The sequence below is a fragment of the Rana temporaria genome, chromosome 9, assembly GCF_905171775.1.
Source record: "Rana temporaria chromosome 9, aRanTem1.1, whole genome shotgun sequence".
Lineage (NCBI taxonomy): Eukaryota > Metazoa > Chordata > Amphibia > Anura > Ranidae > Rana > Rana temporaria.
In genome coordinates, this window is record NC_053497.1 from 183,146,606 (window position 1) to 183,163,741 (window position 17,136).

The window sequence follows — 17,136 nt, forward strand, 5'->3', positions numbered from 1 at the left end:
ATTATGAGGGTCTCCATCAGTTTCTATTATTATGAGGGTCTCCATCAGTTTCTATTATGAGGGTCTCCATCACATTCTATTATTATGAGGGTCTCCATCACATTCTATTATTATGAGGGTCTCCATCAGTTTCTATTATTATGAGGGTCTCCATCAGGTTTTATTATTATGAGGGTCTCCATCAGATTCTATTATTATGAGGGTCTCCATCACATTCTATTATTATGAGGGTCTCCATCACATTCTATTATTATGAGGGTCTCCATCAGTTTCTATTATTATGAGGGTCTCCATCAGGTTTTATTATTATGAGGGTCTCCATCAGGTTTTATTATTATGAGGGTCTCCATCACATTCTATTATTATGAGGGTCTCCATCACATTCTATTATTATGAGGGTCTCCATCACATTCTATTATTATGAGGGTCTCCATCAATTCTATTATTATGAGGGTCTCCATCACATTCTATTATTATGAGGTCTCCATCACATTCTATTATTAGAGGGTCTCCATCACATTCTATTATTAGAGGGTCTCCATCACATTCTATTATTAGAGGGTCTCCATCACATTCTATTATTATGAGGGTCTCCATCACATTCTATTATTATGAGGGTCTCCATCACATTCTATTATTATGAGGGTCTCCATCACATTCTATTATTATGAGGGTCTCCATCAGTAACCCGGTGCACCACCAGACTGGATATCGGGCTCCCGGATTGCATGGGAGAGCTCTAAAAGGTGCCATCGGGAGGAGGGGGGAGGGGGGAAAGTCCGTCCCCTCCCACTGCCTGTAAAAACCATCCAGCAGCTAATCAGCCGCTAGGATGTCTTTTACACCCCAGGCTGAAAGAAAAGATCCCGGGATGAAGCCTGTAGCTCCACCCATCATCCCGGTATAACCGCTGAAAGTCCAGGACGTCCACCCGTCAGGAAGGGGTTAAAGAGGAACTCCTCCCTTATTATAAATAAGACAAAACAAAGCCTCTGGAGACGTGATTAGTAATGGTTTCTATTTTTTTTCTCTTCAGTCGTATCACAGCGGCCATTTTTACTCCTGGAACATGTGACAGGAAGTTCCCAGGATGCGTCTCATGAGGGCGGAGTGACGACACTCAGAATACCAGAAACTGTAAGTGAAAGGAAACAATGTTTCATATCAGAATGTGGAGCTGTGTGGGGGGTCCACCTTAAAGGGGGGTTTCTGGGGGGGTCCACCTTAAAGGGAGCTCTGGGGGGGAGTCCATCCTAAAGGGGAGCTCCGGGGGGGGTTTCACCTAAAGGGGAGCTCTGGGGGGGTCCACCTTAAAGGAACTCTGGGGGGAGGGGGTCCACCTTAAAGGGGAGCTTTGGGGGGTCCACCTTAAAGGGGAGGCTTGGGGGGTCACCTTAAAGGGGAGCTCTGTGGGGGTCCACCTTAAAGGGACGCTCTGGGGGGTCCACCTTAAAGGGGAGCTCTGGGGAGGTCCACCTTAAAGGGAAGCTCTGGGGGCGGAGTCCACCTTAAAGGGGAGCTCTGGGGGGGGTCCACCTTATAGAGGAGGTCCAGGGGGGTCCACCTTAAAGGGGAGCTCCAGGGGGTTCCACCTTAAAAGGGAGCTCTGGGGGGAGTCCACACATCTCCCCCAGTAATGTAATCGTTAATTTCCACAGCCCTAATTGTTTACATTGTTCCTTAATAAAAGTGATCAAATTTAATTTTTATTTTATTAAGGGACAATGTAAACAATTAAAATATATGAAATTAATAAGATTTTGTTTTCTTATTTATTTTTATTTTTTACATTGTCTCTTTAAAAAAAATCTGATGACTGTTATTGCTGTCAGAAGTAAACGTCCCATGTGACAGTAATAGGAGGTGACAGGTCCTCTTTATGGAGGGATCTTTAAGACCCCAATTCTCTCCTTTGCACTTAAGTATTCAGATTATCAAAAATGGCGATTCTGAATACTGACTTTTTTTTCTTTTAAATCGGCGCCATTGGCAGCCAAGTAAAGCGGAGGTGACGTCTCTTCCGGGATTTTTCTCGGGAGACCCAATCAGAGCCGAATGCTCTTTGTTTGGGTCTCGGCCTACCCAGCGGACGCACCGGCTGGTGTCTCGGGTCTCTCGGTGGGACGGGAGGTTCCGGAAGATCGGCGGGAGGGGGGTGGGGACGTCCTCTCCCGCTCCTGTAGGATAACAGCCAATCGGCTTTCAGACGCATCGGTTGTTATTCCTAAAGAACCGACCGCCCGTTCTAAAAACCGGTACCGGGGTGATGTCGGCAGCTGCAGATCATCCCGGTATAACCCCTTCATGTGTGAAGGGGTTATTTATGGTCACTTACCTGTCCCGGGATCCCGCGGTGTCCTCACCTGAGCAGATCTTTCAATCGGGTGCTGGCGCCGCCATTATGACTAAGGGAAAACCTGCAGCAAAAGCCTTGTGGCTTCACAGCCAGTCTGCTTCTGCGCATGCGTGAAGCACGCTTCACTCTGTGAATGAAGAAAGTAGGAGGAGGGGGCCGGACTTCTGGCTCAGTTCGCTGCGGCGAAACCAGGCGTCCCCCCCCCAAATGCGGCAACAAAGAGGGGGGAGGCAGACAAGCGAAGCTTCCCCCTTTTGGGAGGATCACACGGCACACGGAAATAAGCTCATGCACTACATCAAAAAAAAGATGTGCCGCACCAAATCACATGGTATCATGGCGCCTGCAATGTCACAGAACTCGCCTTTCCCGCCCCGCGTTCCGGTGTAAGACGCGCTGTGATTTATAACTGGCACAGTTGCTTGCGCTCTCAAGATATGAAATGCCCAGCGGTCGTCTCCTTGGCATCTGCAGATCAGTTAGAAGCCAAGATGGCGGCTTCCTTGGCGTGACGGGATGGGAGGGTTTCGTTTTTTTTTATTATTATTTATTTAGTTAGTTATTTATTTATTATTATTTTATTTATATATATATATATATAAATATATAATTTATTATATTTATTTATTATTTATTTATTATTATTATTTATTTATTATTTATATAAAAAATTATATATATATATATATATAATAAAATATATATATATAATATATATATATATATATATATATATATATATAGTATTATGTATTTAGTTATTTATTTTTTATATATATATATAATTATATAGATATAGATATATATATATAGATATATTATATTATATATACTAAATAAATAATTATATATATATATATATATATATATATATATATATATATATATATATATATATATATATATATATATATATGATAAAAATAAATAAATAACTAAATAAATTATATAGTATATATATTTTTTTTATTTCTTTTGTATTATTATAGTGTTTGATTTGTGTTGTTATTTGTAAGATTTTCCACATTTCAAATTCGGCAAAAAATAGGGCGACTTCCCCCGATGTTAGGGGGGGGGGGGGGTGGTCATAATGTTATGCTGATCGGTGTTATATCCCATAGATTGTGATTCTACAACTTCCCTACAGAAATAAATAATATTCACTGAATTATTTTCCACCCAAGGAATGGAAGCAGAAAACATTTTACACTCAATTCATGAAGAAAGATCATTTATTTGCAAAATTATTTTTTTAACAGAAGAAGAAGAAACACACTTATTTTTTCAATTTGTTATTTTATTTTTTCCGTCTTTTTTAGATTTTGTTTATTAGCAAAAAAATCAAATCCTCTCAGTGGTGATTAAATACCAACAAACGAAACTTCTATCTGTGTAAAAAAAAATGATACAAATGTAATTATGTGTAGAATGTACATGACTGAGTGATTGTCATCAAAGTGTGACAGCGCTGAAGCAGGAAGGGGGAGGGGAGTGTCCAGTATTGAAGGAGTTCTCCTTTGAGGTAAAATCAGATGGAGTGTCGGCTCTCTGTCTTCTGTGATCAGAAAAAAAAGCATCACCCCGGGTGGGACTTGAACCCACAATCCCTGGCTGAGGAGGCCAGTGCCTTACCCATTAGACTACCGGGGCTTTTTTTTTTTTCTTTTTTTTTTTTTTATTGTAAATAAATCAATAGAAGCAAATGATTCTCAGGCCTTGATCGTCAGAGATCGGTCACTGTTATCCTCTGACGCCTTTTTTTTTCGGACCCCTAAACCTTACGATGATTCAGAGGAAGGCGAAAACCCCCCCCTCCAAAAGGGGGGGGGGGGAATTCCTTCCTGACCCCGAAGGCGATCGGTTTTTTCCCTGAATCATCAGTCTAGGGCGCCCCGTTCATCTCCCTGTAGAGCCGGGGACCCCAATATTAAAGGGGGGGGTCCCCATCTTGAAATGTGAAGAAGACGGAACATTTAATGTTCCCGCCTCAAGACAATACAATATAACATCCATTTTTATTACATAAAGGAGAACATTCTACCGACAGCCATTGACTTCCCTTCACTTCCTCTTATGGTGTTTTTTTTTCTGGCGGGGGGGGGCAGGTACCTCGTTGTGACAGGAACTCACTTCCACTTCCCCTGGGATCACCTAGGTGGTCCATGCCTCTCGGTGCAGGCAGTCCCATTGATGGCAGTTGGAATGCAGGAGATGCAGACACAGACGCTGCTCCCAATCTGACATGTGTGCGGGTGTGGGTGCACGGCCCCCGAATGCAAACAGTGTGCATCCGCACACCTACACCCACACACACATGTCAGATTGGGAGCAGCGTCTGTGTCCTGTGCAGGCAGTCCCGTTGATGGCAGTTGGAATGCAGGAGACACAGGCGCTTCTCCTAATCTGGAATGGGGATGCACAGGTGTCCATGCACCCCGGTGCAGGCAGTCCCATTGATGGCAATTGGACGCAGCAGATGTATGGACACAGGCACTTCTTCACGACACAGGCGCGCTCCTAATCTGACATGTGTGCAGGTGTAGGTGCGCGGCCCCGGATGCAAAACAGTGTGCACCCGCGCACCGACACCCACACGCATGTCCAGATTGGGAGCACCGTCTGTGTCCGTGAAGCAGCGTTGTGTCCCGTGTTTGAAATGGGGGTGCACAGGTGTTCCATGCACCCCGAGCAGGCATTCCCCATCGTTGGATAATTGGGATGCAGCAGATGTATGGACACAGGAATGCTGATCCTAATCTTAGTTCTCTGTGCGGGTGTAGGTGCACGGCCCCCAATGCAGACAGTGTGCATCCATGCTCCTACAACCCGCACGCACGTCAGATTGGGAGCAGCGTCTGTGTCCGTGTTTTGAAAAGAGGATGCACAAGGTTCCACTCCTCTCGGTGTAGGACGGTCTCATTGATGGTAATTGGGAAGCAGGAGATGCAAAGACACAGGCGCCGCTCCCAATCTGACATGTGTGCGGTGTGGGTTCACGGCCCCCAAATGCAAACAGTGTGCATCCGTGCACCTACACCCACACGCATGTCAGATTGGGAGCAGCGGTCTGTGTCCTGTGCAGGCAAGAGACGGCAGACACAGGCGCTTTTCCTAATCTGGAATGGGGATGCATTGATGGCAATTGGGACGCAGAAGATATATGGACACAGGCGCTGCTTCACAGACACAGGCGCTGCTCCCAATCTGACATGTGTGCGGGTGTGGGTGCGCGGCCCCGGATGCAAACAGTGGTGCACCCGCGCACCTACACCACACGCATGTCAGATTGGGAGCACCGTCTGTGTCTGTGAAGCAGCATCTGTGGTCCTGTGTTTTTTCGAAATGGGGATGCACAGGTGTTGCATGCCTCTCGGTGCAGGCAGTCCTATTGTGGCTATTGGGATGCAGGAGTTTGCAAAGACACAGGGCCGCTCCCAATCTGACATGTGTGCGTGTGTGGGTGCGCGTCCCCGATGCAAACAGTGTGCACCCCTCGCCACCTACACCCACACGCATGTCAGATTGGGAGCAGCGTCTGTGTCCTGTGCAGGCAGTCCCATTGATGGCAGTTGGAATGCAGAAGAAGAATTCTCCTGAAGAAGCCGATCGGAGACGTGTATTCCTCCTGAAGAAGCCGATCTCGCCTCGCAGAGACGTGTATGGAGGTCTTAGTTGGGGAAGGGAGGTCAATGGTTGTCAGCACAATGTTTCTTTTTTTTTTATACTTTGTCTTTTCTTCTGTAAATTATGAATAAAACGGATGTTTATGTTATTGTTCCGGATGTTCCGAGCGTCTTCCAAGATGGTTTGTTGGTTCTACTGCATTATACATGCCAAGACCCTATTGCAGAAACACTGTCTCTCTGGTGGTGGGAGGGTGGCCAGTATCTGCAGCCTCATGCTGTCGCCCATGTAGAGAAGTCGTTGACGTTCTTCTGGTGCTCGGCTTGTATTGGAGGATCCAGGTCTACGCTGCTCATGAATTCCGCCATCTTCATTCTTCTATATTTCGGTTTCTTATTCATCCGGGAAAGAAAAGAAAAGACATTCAGAGCGTTCTGACTGATACAGAAAACGGTAAGAAGAAGCTTGGAGCCCCCCCCCCAACTCTGATGGGCTGCGGATATACCCCAAGAAGGCTTCTTCAAGCCCGGCTCTCTCTAGTGGTGAGAAGAAGTATTGCACGGCATCAACACACCATTAAAGTCTATCTAGAGACCATGCGTGTTAAACAGAAGGCTTGCAGGCCAAATCTGGCCCATTAGGCCATTTCATGTGACCCTCACCCCCCCCCCCCCCTCTCCTGCAGCTGCGGAGACCCTGTCCACCCCCCCCCCCCCCCCCCTCCAGGACAGTGTGTTACTGGCGGGATCACCAAGTAAATAAAGCAGAGTGATTGGTCTACTTACAATGCCGATTTCACTGGCGAGGGTGACTTTCCTTCCTCTAAGTCGGCCCAGTCGATTCCCTTGAAATAATCGCGGCGTCTGATGTCACTTACAAGGCGCGTTCGCTCTTCTTGGTCCTTACACAGGAGCTGTAGAGAAGAATGAAAGATAATAAGAAACAAAGAACAATAACAACAAAAACAAACCCGCCCCTTTAATATTTGAGTCTGACGGTGACCATATTTCAGCTTCCATAAGACCTGCAACTGAGGCCATGATTGGATCGGGTCGTAGTATGGTACCCTATCTATCCAGCGATGTCCACAAATGTCTCGCCCATCCGGGACTCTCCTCCGGATTGGCTGAGACACAGCAGCAGTGGCTCTCCGCGTCTGTCAATCAAAGTGAGTTAGGCCAATCAGGAGAGAGAGGGGGCGGTGCTGAACCGCAGCTCTGTGTCTGAATGGACAAACCAGAGCTGCGGCTCGGATGCCCCCCCCCCCATAGAAAGCTGGAACAGATTTGTATCGGATAAAATGAGGTAAGGTTCGGAGTATACTCACCGTTGTTAGGAGTTCATAGAGGGAGTGTCCATGTCTTTCGGATAATGGGGTTTTTATTTATTATTGCCATTATCCTGTCCTCGGCGGTCCACATGCGCCAACACAGAAGGATTCTCGCCGAGGGCCATCTCGTATACTATCACTCCCAGGGAGAAATAGTCCGCCGTGGTGAAGTACGGCTGGTTGTTAATGATCTGTAGAGAAAAAAAAAAAGGAGAGAGAGAAATAAGGATGAGAACATTCCTGAGCCAGGCAGAGGACAGAGATGACTCCATGCTGGACGTACGCTATATTTCAAAAGTTTTGGGACGCCAGCCTTTACACGTCACATAAACATTAACGGCATCCCAGTCTTGGTTCAATATTGAGTTGGCCCCGGCCCTTTGCAGAAATAACAGGTTCTAGCTGCAAAGGGCGGGGCCAAATCAAAATTGAACCCTACCGACTAAGACTCGGGGTGCCCATTAAAGTTCATGTGCGTGTAAAGGCAGGCGTCCCAATACTTTTGACAATATGGCGTATGTAATGTATTAAGCCTCCCAGGAGTCCTAAAACTTGTGCTAAGATTCAAAATATAACAAACAAAGGCGAAGCTTGTGAATATTGGAGGTGGGGAATAAAGTATATGATAATAAAAAAGGTATACGGGACCCCCAATAGCTCAATGTTCACAAGCATCACCATGGTAAAGAGAAGGAGGAATACAGCAGGTGATCCGTTCCTAGAAGCTTTTATTGTATGTGAGAGTCGGGGGGCCAGACAGATCCCTCCGTCTACACCCCCCGGCCTCCACAAAGAAGCTCCCACACTGCTGCAACTCTCAGAACCCCCCCCCTTTTGTTGGATATAGTTGTGGCCTGGAGATCCACCGACAGCAACCGGGACCCCAGTGGAGGAATTCTCCATTTAATGAAAGGGGAGGCCCCTTTATGGCCTCTCTGTATCCCATAATAAATAATTCCAATGAAGTCTAATATCAGAATATATCACCAAAACTTACCTCTGGGGCCAAGTATGACGGTGTACCCACACGTCTGGTGATCCTATTGGACTCGGTGACACCAGCCTCAGACAAGCCGAAATCCGCAATCTTGATATGTCCTTCGCCGTCCAGTAGAATGTTCTCTCGGTTTGAGATTCTCTGTGAGGAAAAAGAAGTGAACAGTTAGGCTCTGCAGATCCTACATTTCTATTAGAAGAGAAAAGATACAAAGTATACATCTATGCGAAAAGAAGGATGAAGATTGATGGGTGGACATTGGCTTGTTGATATCCGCCTACAAGAAGAATCTCCGTTCCGGGGGTTCCCAGCTCCGCCCACCTGCTATAATTCATCATGAGGGGCTCTCACTCCTCTTGCTGGATTTCTATGAATCCTACATTAAGCAGACTATGGCATGAGCAGGGAGACTTCTGCATTGGATGAAGAGGACTTTACGGGAGGCAACACAACTGGAAACTCATTGAAACTGGGTGAGAATGTCTTCCTGATTCAACCGAAAAAAATGCCAGAAGCCAAGGGGGTGATTGCACCCAACATTACATACCCATAACTACAAGAACAATTATGGTGGAGTGACCCATTAAAAAGCTGAATTTGGGGGGCGGGGGAGAAATACCCATTGTTAATAGGGCCTCCCCCCACACTTGCAATGGTTTATGCCTTGGGTACCAATAAAAGGTGTTTTTTTCACTCAATCCCCACTCTCACAGTCCAATCCCCACAGCCTCAGTGTGAAAAGAGGGGCGGGGAAGGAGGTCAGCAGAAGTTCCTTTGCTATTGGTCCCCCATAGGCATAAATAATCATTTAAAAACCCTTGTAGTGAGGTGGGAGCCCCTCTAAATTTAACATTATTATCAGCTGATCCAATCCTTACTGTGTACGATCTGACGAGAATGCAGGAATTGCAGGCCGCATAATAATTCCGCAGTGATGAATCTGACGGAGAAAGAAAAACATGAATTAGCATTCAAAATTGTCACAGACCAGAAAAAAAGCTAAAAGCAAAGAGGGGTATGGATGGGTATGGATGGATGGGGGTATGGATGGAGGGGTATGGATGGACAGGTTATGAATGGATGGAGAGAGTATGGATGCATAGGTATGGATGGACGGGATATGGATGGACGGGTATGGATGAGCGTGGTATGGATGGGTTATGAATCAATGGGGTATGGATGGATGGGGTATGGATGGACGTGGTATGGATGGACAGGGTATGGATGGATGTGGTATTAATGGACGTGGTATGGATGGCGGAGTATGGTTTGGTGGCTTATGAATGGATGGGGTATGTATGGATGGATGGGTTATGGATGGACGTGGTATGGATGGACGTGGTATGGATGGACGTGGTATGGATGGACGGGGTATGGATGGATGGGGTATGGGTGGACGGGTTATGAATCAATGGGGTATGGATGGAGGGGGTATGGATGGACAGGGTATGGATGGAGGGGGTATGGATGGAGGGGGTATGGATGGAGGGGGTATGGATGGAGGGGGTATGGATGGACGGGTATGGATGGACGGGATATGGATGGACGGGTATGGATAGCCAGGTTATGAATCAATGGGGTATGGATGGATGGGGTATGGATGGATGGGTATGGATGGGGAGGTATGGATGGACGTGGTATAGATGGACGTGGTATGGATGGACGGGGTATGGATGGACGTGGTATGGATGGGGAGTATGGATGGACGGGTATGGATGACATGGTATGGATGGGGGTATGGATATGGATGGACGTGTTATGGATGGACGGGGTATGGATGGACGGTATGGATGGACGGGGTATGAGGTGTGGATGGATGGACGGGGTATGGATGGACGGGATGGATGGACATGTATGGATGGGAGTATGGATATGGATGGACGTGTTATGGATGGACGGGTATGGATGGACGGGGTATGGATGGAGAGGAATGGATGGACAGGATATAGATAGACGGGTTATGTCACTGCCTGTGGTCAGACACCCCTGACTCCAGCGTGACCCGTCATCGGACTTACCTTATGGTGTTCTGTTCCAGCGACCAAGCTCCTGACATCAATTCCCGAAGCTGTCCTTCACTCACATATTCCATGACAAAGACCAGATAAGTCTGTGTGAAAAGAAGAGGTAGAGGTTACATTAAGACGTTTCCTGATTTCACATTGATAAGAATATACAGAGTTATGCACACAAGTTAGGAAGAAGCTCTCTAGGGTTCTGCTCTTACCTATACAGAGGAACCTCGGATTACGAGGATAATCCGTTCCAGGAGAATGCTCGTAATCCAAAGCATATCAAAGCGAGTTTCCCCATAGAGGTCAACGGAAATAATTTGTTCTGCATTGACTTCAATGGTATGCAATACTGCATGCGGCCAGAGACGGGGGGGGGGGCACCGGAGAGCCCCGGAAACGGGCAGAATGGCCTGAGGACAGCTCGGCTGACCTCGTCAGACTTCGGGAACAAAGTATTTCCGTGTCTTTCCAAGCTTTTCCGAACAACACCGATCGCTATGATCGGCACCATTCGGCTCTGGCGCCCCCCACATCAGGCCAAACGCGGTACTGCACACCGCTTTGGCCTGAATCCTGCTCGTTAACCGCGTTCCTCGCAATCCGAGGTTCCACTATACTATTCCACTATACTGCCTCCCTGACTACAGCCGGAGCCCTGGTGTGGCACACAATGGCGGAGCTCCCCTCTGCCTCTCACAATTCAACACTTATTGGCTGAAGAACTTTATTAAAAAAGAACTAATGCCCCGTACACACGGTCGGAATTTTTTTCCGACAAGAAAAAGTCCGATGTGAGCTTTTGGTCGTAAATTCCGACCGCGTGTATGCTCCATCGGACTTTTCCTGTCGGAATTTCCGTCCAACAAAAATTTTCAGACAGAAGAACATTCCAATCGTCTGTAGCAATTCCGACGCACGCTTCGGAAGCATCGAAGTTCATTTTCTCGGCTCGTCGTAGTGTTGTACGTCACCGGCGTTCTTGACGGTGGAAAGTTCCGAGAAGTTTTGTGTGACCGTGTGTATGCAAGACAAGCTTGAGCGGAATTCCCTTGGAAAAAACATCCAAGGTTTCCGAATCCGATCGTGTGTACGCGGCATAAGACTATCATCAGGGGAAGAGGGATGCTTAGCCCTGTGTAAGTTTTGACTCCCAAAAAAGTCACCAAATAATTGTTTTAGGGGGTCTGGATCAGTAGGGGGGGGGCTCAGTACAGGAAAAAGAGATGAAGAAATGGAAAGATGAAAAGACTTACCTCCGTCTGGAATGATGCAAACAGATGAGTGATGAATCGACTGCCAATGCAAGCTTCTAGAATCTTCTTCTCCATAACAGCAGAACTGACGTCACCTTCAAGTGAATCTTTTTTCACAATTTTTAGCGCCATCTGCTGTTCCATGCATGATGAGAGGCCAACACCACCTTCCCGAAGGCCCCGAATCCAAGCTTTTCATGGTAATTAAAACTTTTCAATGATAGTTCACACCGCGGGTCAACGGAACCGCTTGATGGAACGCTTGCTAGTGCATCGGGGATTGAACCAAACGTGGATAATGCACTGTGGGATGAAAACGGATTACTCCATCGTGCACTGGGCTTTAAAGTTCGTCCTTCTGGAATTTTCTTGTCCTCGGTGTCTGTAGCCGGTTGGGTTTCCTCACTCTCACTGGTGATTGGAACCTCTGGAATTTTCTTATCCTCTGTGTCTGTAGCCGGTTGGGTTTCCTCACTCTCGCTGGAGATCGGAACCACTGCTTTGTCTTGTCCTCGGTGTTTGTAGCCGGTTGGGTTTCCTCACTCTCACTGGAGATCGGAACCACTGGCTTTGTCTTGTCCTCGGTGTCTGTAGCCGCTTGGGTTTCCTCACTCTCACTGGAGATCGGAACCACTGGCTTTGTCTTGTCCTCGGTGTCTGTAGCCGGTTGGGTTTCCTCACTCTCACTGGAGATCGGAACCACTGGCTTTGTCTTGTCCTCGGTGTTTGTAGCCGGTTGGGTTTCCTCACTCTCGTAGTGGGTCCATCTCTTGTAGTCGGCTGTATTTTTGTGGTGATGGGGTCATTATTTTCTGGAGAGAGGGAAAAAAAAAATTATTTATATTCCTGTTATTTACACATCATTTACTAATGTTACACAGAATGGACATGTAAATGCATTTCTTTTTCATATGTCCCGTATATTCTCAAGTATAAGCCGAGGCACCTAATTTCACCCCAAAAAACTGGGAAAACGTATTGACTCGAGTATAAGCCCAGGGCAGTGATGGCGAACCTTGACACCACAGATGTTTTGGAACTACGTTTCCCATGATGCTCAACTACACTGCAGAGTGCCTGATCATCATGGGAAATAGAGTTCCAAAACATCTGGAGTGCCAAGGTTCACCATCACTGGCCTAGGGTGTCCATGTGCATGCCTCACTGTGGCCATGCCTCACTGTGCCCATGCCTCTCTGTGCCCATGCCTCTCTGTGCCCATGCCTCTCTGTGCCCATGCCTCACTGTGTCCATGCCTCACTGTGCCCATGTGCATGCCTCACTGTGCCCATGTGCATGCCTCACTGTGCCCCTGCCTCACTGTGTCCATGACTAAACTGACGCTTAACATGGGAGTCTATGGTAGGGGTGCCCGGCTTTGAAAAATCTGTGCTCCCCAGCCGTAGCTCCCCCAGACAACAAACTTTGCACACTTGTAGAGGAAAAATGGGACTACAGGTGTGCCAAGTTCCGGGTCCCCAAAATTACTGGAGAAATGAACTTTTAACATGCCCATGCCTCACTGTGCCCATGCTCCCCAGCCATAGGTCCCCCTGACAACAAACTTTGCACACTTGTAGAGGAGAAATGGGGCTACAGGTGCCAAGTTCCGGGTCCCCAAAATCACTGGAGAAATGAACTTTTAACATGCCCATGCCTCACTGTGCCCATGCTCCCCAGCCATAGGTCCCCCTGACAACAAACTTTGCACACTTGTAGAGGAGAAATAGGGGTACATGTGTGTATACGTTCTGGATCCAGGGGACCTACGACTGGCCGGTACCCGCGTCACACACAGTCACAAGCGAAATGACTGTTTAACATGGGAGTCTATGGAAGGGGTGCCCGGCTTTGAAAAATCGATGCTTCCCGGCCGTGGGTCCCCCAGACAACAAACTTTGCACACATGTAGAGGAAGAGGTGGGCTACATGTGTGCCAAGTTTGTCATGGGGACCTACGGCCGCAAGTACCGCGGTCCCCAAAGTCATCGGAGAAATTACCATTTAACATGCCCATGCCTCACTGTGTCTATGCCTCACTGTGCCCCATGCCTCACTGTGCCCATGCCTCACTGTGTCCATGACTAGACTGACGTTTAACATGGGAGTCTATGTAAGGGGGCAAGTTTCGGGTCCAGGGGACCTACGACCCGGACGGTACCGGGTCCCCAAAGTCAATGGAGAAAAAATACTGTTTAACATGGGAGTCTATAGAAGGGGTGCCCGGATTTAAAAAATCGGTGCTCCTCGGCCATAGGTCCCCCGGACAAAAAAACTTTGCACACTTGTAGAGGAGAAATAGAGTTACAGGTGTGCCACGTTTCGGGTCCAGGGGACCTATGGACCGGCCGGTACCGGGTCCCCAAAGTTAACAGAGAAATGACCGTTTAACATGGGAGTCTATGGAAGGGGTGCCCGGATTTGAAAAATCGGTGCTCCTCGGCCATAGGTCCCCCGGACAACAAACTTTGCACACTTGTAGATGAGAAATGGAGCTATAGGTGCTCCCCGGCCGTAGGTCCCCTGAAAAGATGATATCTTGGTTGTGGCAGATGCTGCCGTTACCAAGATATCCATCTTTAAAGTGCTGACGTATATGTAAAGTGGGCGGTTAAAATGAAAATCAATTTATAACTTTTTTTAAATGGAATTTTCTGGATATTTTTGTTGTTATTTTGTCTCTCACTGTTATAAAAAACCGACAATGAAATTATAGACCGATCGTTTCTTTGTCACAGAATCGGCAGCCGATCAATACTTTTCCCCCCTCACTTGTATATCTGCATTCATTTGCCCTACAGAACTTCTGTGTTGTATTTCTCTATTATAATACTTACCAACCAGCATCGTCTTCTGTGGTATTTTGGTTGATAAAAGGGGCAGATTCTGGCCAGAGCTGCCCTGACCCCCCGCCCATTTGCCCTACCCCTCACCCCCTTGGAGGGGCCAGTATCCTCAGGCTGGCGGTCCCCTGTTATGGGTTCCACTCTGAGAAGTACAACGTTCTCCTCTTTGTGGTGATCAGAAGATCCTTCATGTTGTATCTTCCTTCTTTTTCTTCAATAGCTGTCTAATTGCCCCACACCCACCCTTCTGGGGGTAGGTATTATGGGCTGGGTGGTAGGTGGGTGATCCCCTGTTATGGGGTTCACTCTGAGAAGTACAACGTTCTCCTCTTTGTTGGTGATCAGAAGATCCTTCACGTTGTATCTCCCCCTTCTTTTTCTTCAATAGCTGTCCAATTGCCCAGACCACCCACCCTTCTGGGGGGTAGGTATTATGGGCTGGGTGGTAGGTGGGTGTTACTCTGTTAAAGGACCCACTTTCATTAATAAAACAGGTTCCTCTGTGATGGTTTTCAGGGAATCCTGCCACCTGATACATGTTATTTCTCGCAAAAAGTCGCATCATTCTAAAAGAAATGATCAACGCAGAGAACACAGAATCGCTTCCTCTTCTCTCAAAGGTCGCTTACTGTCTGAGCTGCAACTCCTGGAGAGGCTCCTTATAAGGGGTTCTGCCACTGTGATGTCACATAGCTCTGCCCACTGCTGTGTTCTTTCTCTGGGAGCTGGAGTTCTGTTGCCATGACGATAAACTTCCATATGCAAATGAGGAACATTCCAGTAACTGGTAAACAACAAACATTTTTTTTAGCTCTGTAAAGGTCAAATTTCAAATCTGCTGGCAAATAAATAACTGACCTTTTTCTTGGCAACGGCTGAAAAAATAACTGACATTTTTTTGTTTTTCTTGGCAACTGCTGAAAAAATAACTGACATTTTTTTTCTTTTCTTGCAACTGCTAAAAAAATAACTGACATTTTTTTGACAAACTCCTCCTCCATTTGTTTAATAAATCTCATTAGACTTCATGTACATTTTATAGGTACTTTCCTTTAACAAAGTTTAAAAGATAAAATCTATACAAATGTCTCTATTAGATTTCCATGTTACAGTTTATTATATTACTGGGGAAAATTTGAAAAAAAAAATTTTGACTCTCTTTTGTAGTTCTTTGTTTGAAAAAATCTTTGATTTGTATTCCTTTTTTTATTGGTGGCTGCTGAATAATTAACTGATCCATCACCCCTCCCCATCCATCACCCCTCCATCCATCACCCCCCCCCATATATCACCCCTCCATAAATCCCCCTCCATCCATCACCCCTCCATCCATCACCCCTCCATATATCACCCCTCCATATATCACCCCTCCATCCATCACCCCTCCATATATCACCCCTCCATCCATCACCCCCCCATATATCACCCCTCCATCCATCACCCCTCCATATATCACCCCTCCATATATCACCCCTCCATTTATCACCCCTCCATATATCACCCCTCCATATATCACCCATCCATCCATCACCCCTCCATATATCACCCCCCCCATATATCACCCCTCCATATATCGCCCCCCCCCCCCCCCATATATCACCCCTCCATCCATCACCCCCCCATATATCACCCCCCCCATATATCACCCCTCCATATATCACCCCTCCATCCATCACCCCTCCATCCATCACCCTTCCATATATCACCCCTCCATATATCACCCCCCCCCCCCCTCCATCACCCCTCCATCCATCACCCCTCCATCCATCACCCCTCCATCCATCACCCCTCCATATATCACCCCTCCATCCTTCACCCCTCCATATATCACCCCTCCATATATCACCCCTCCATATATCACCCCTCCATATATCACCCCTCCATCCATCACCCCTCCATATATCACCCCCCCCCCATATCACCCCTCCATATATCACCCCCCCCCCCTATATCACCCCTCCATCCATCACCCCCCCCATATATCACCCCTCCATATATCACCCCTCCATATATAATCCTCTCCATAAATGACAGGTCCACCCTGGCTCACCTTGGTATTTGTAGCACTGTGTAGTATACGGGATGTTTGTGTTGTGTATTGTATGTGGTGTTCTATATATTGGAGTTGTACTGTATACAAGCACTGGTTTTGGTTGATGAGTGTCCCTCCTCCATCCTTTATTCCAGGCTCCATCGTTCCTCCATTCTGCACAGGTGTCTGTGATTGTTACAGGTGACGGTGCCTCAATTCCATACCTTCCAATGAAATCTCGGGGCATCACATAGTCGCGGGCCAATCCGGCTGGATCAGGGAACTCTCTCTGGGTGAGACTCTATTTTCATTATTTCCAGTCATCCCTGAACGGTATAAACATGCATACCGGGCCGTCACCAATGTTTTCCCCAGAAACATCATTTATTCTGTAGAATGATAGTGCGGAGGGTCCTGTCCTCCAAGAATCCCCAACACCGATCCTGTCTCACCCTGTGACCCCCATGTCACCTTGTGACCCCTATGACTCTTGTGTCACCCTCTTGTGTGACTCTCTTTTGTAGTTCTTTGTTTGAAAAAATCTTTGATTTGTATTCCTTTTTTTATTGGTGGCTGCTGAATAATTAACTGATCCATCACCCCTCCCCATTCCATCCCCCCTCCATCCATCACCCCCCCCCCCCCCCATATATCACCCCTCCATCCATCACCCCCCCCATCCA

At 47.1% G+C, this 17,136-nt stretch overlaps 1 long non-coding RNA gene and 1 other non-coding gene across 2 annotated transcripts in view; one reads left to right on the top strand and one right to left on the bottom strand.

Moving 5' to 3' along the window:
* The window catches only part of LOC120914374, a 23,927-nt gene continuing 6,791 nt past the window's right edge, over positions 1–17,136 (top strand). Inside the window, exons 1-2 of the long non-coding RNA XR_005743664.1 lie at positions 1–1,137; positions 16,609–16,746. This is a non-coding gene — a long non-coding RNA (uncharacterized LOC120914374). The remainder of the gene's footprint in view (positions 1,138–16,608; positions 16,747–17,136) is intronic.
* On the bottom strand, positions 3,934–4,006 carry TRNAR-CCU. Its single transcript has one exon. It is a non-coding gene; the product is annotated as a tRNA-Arg (tRNA).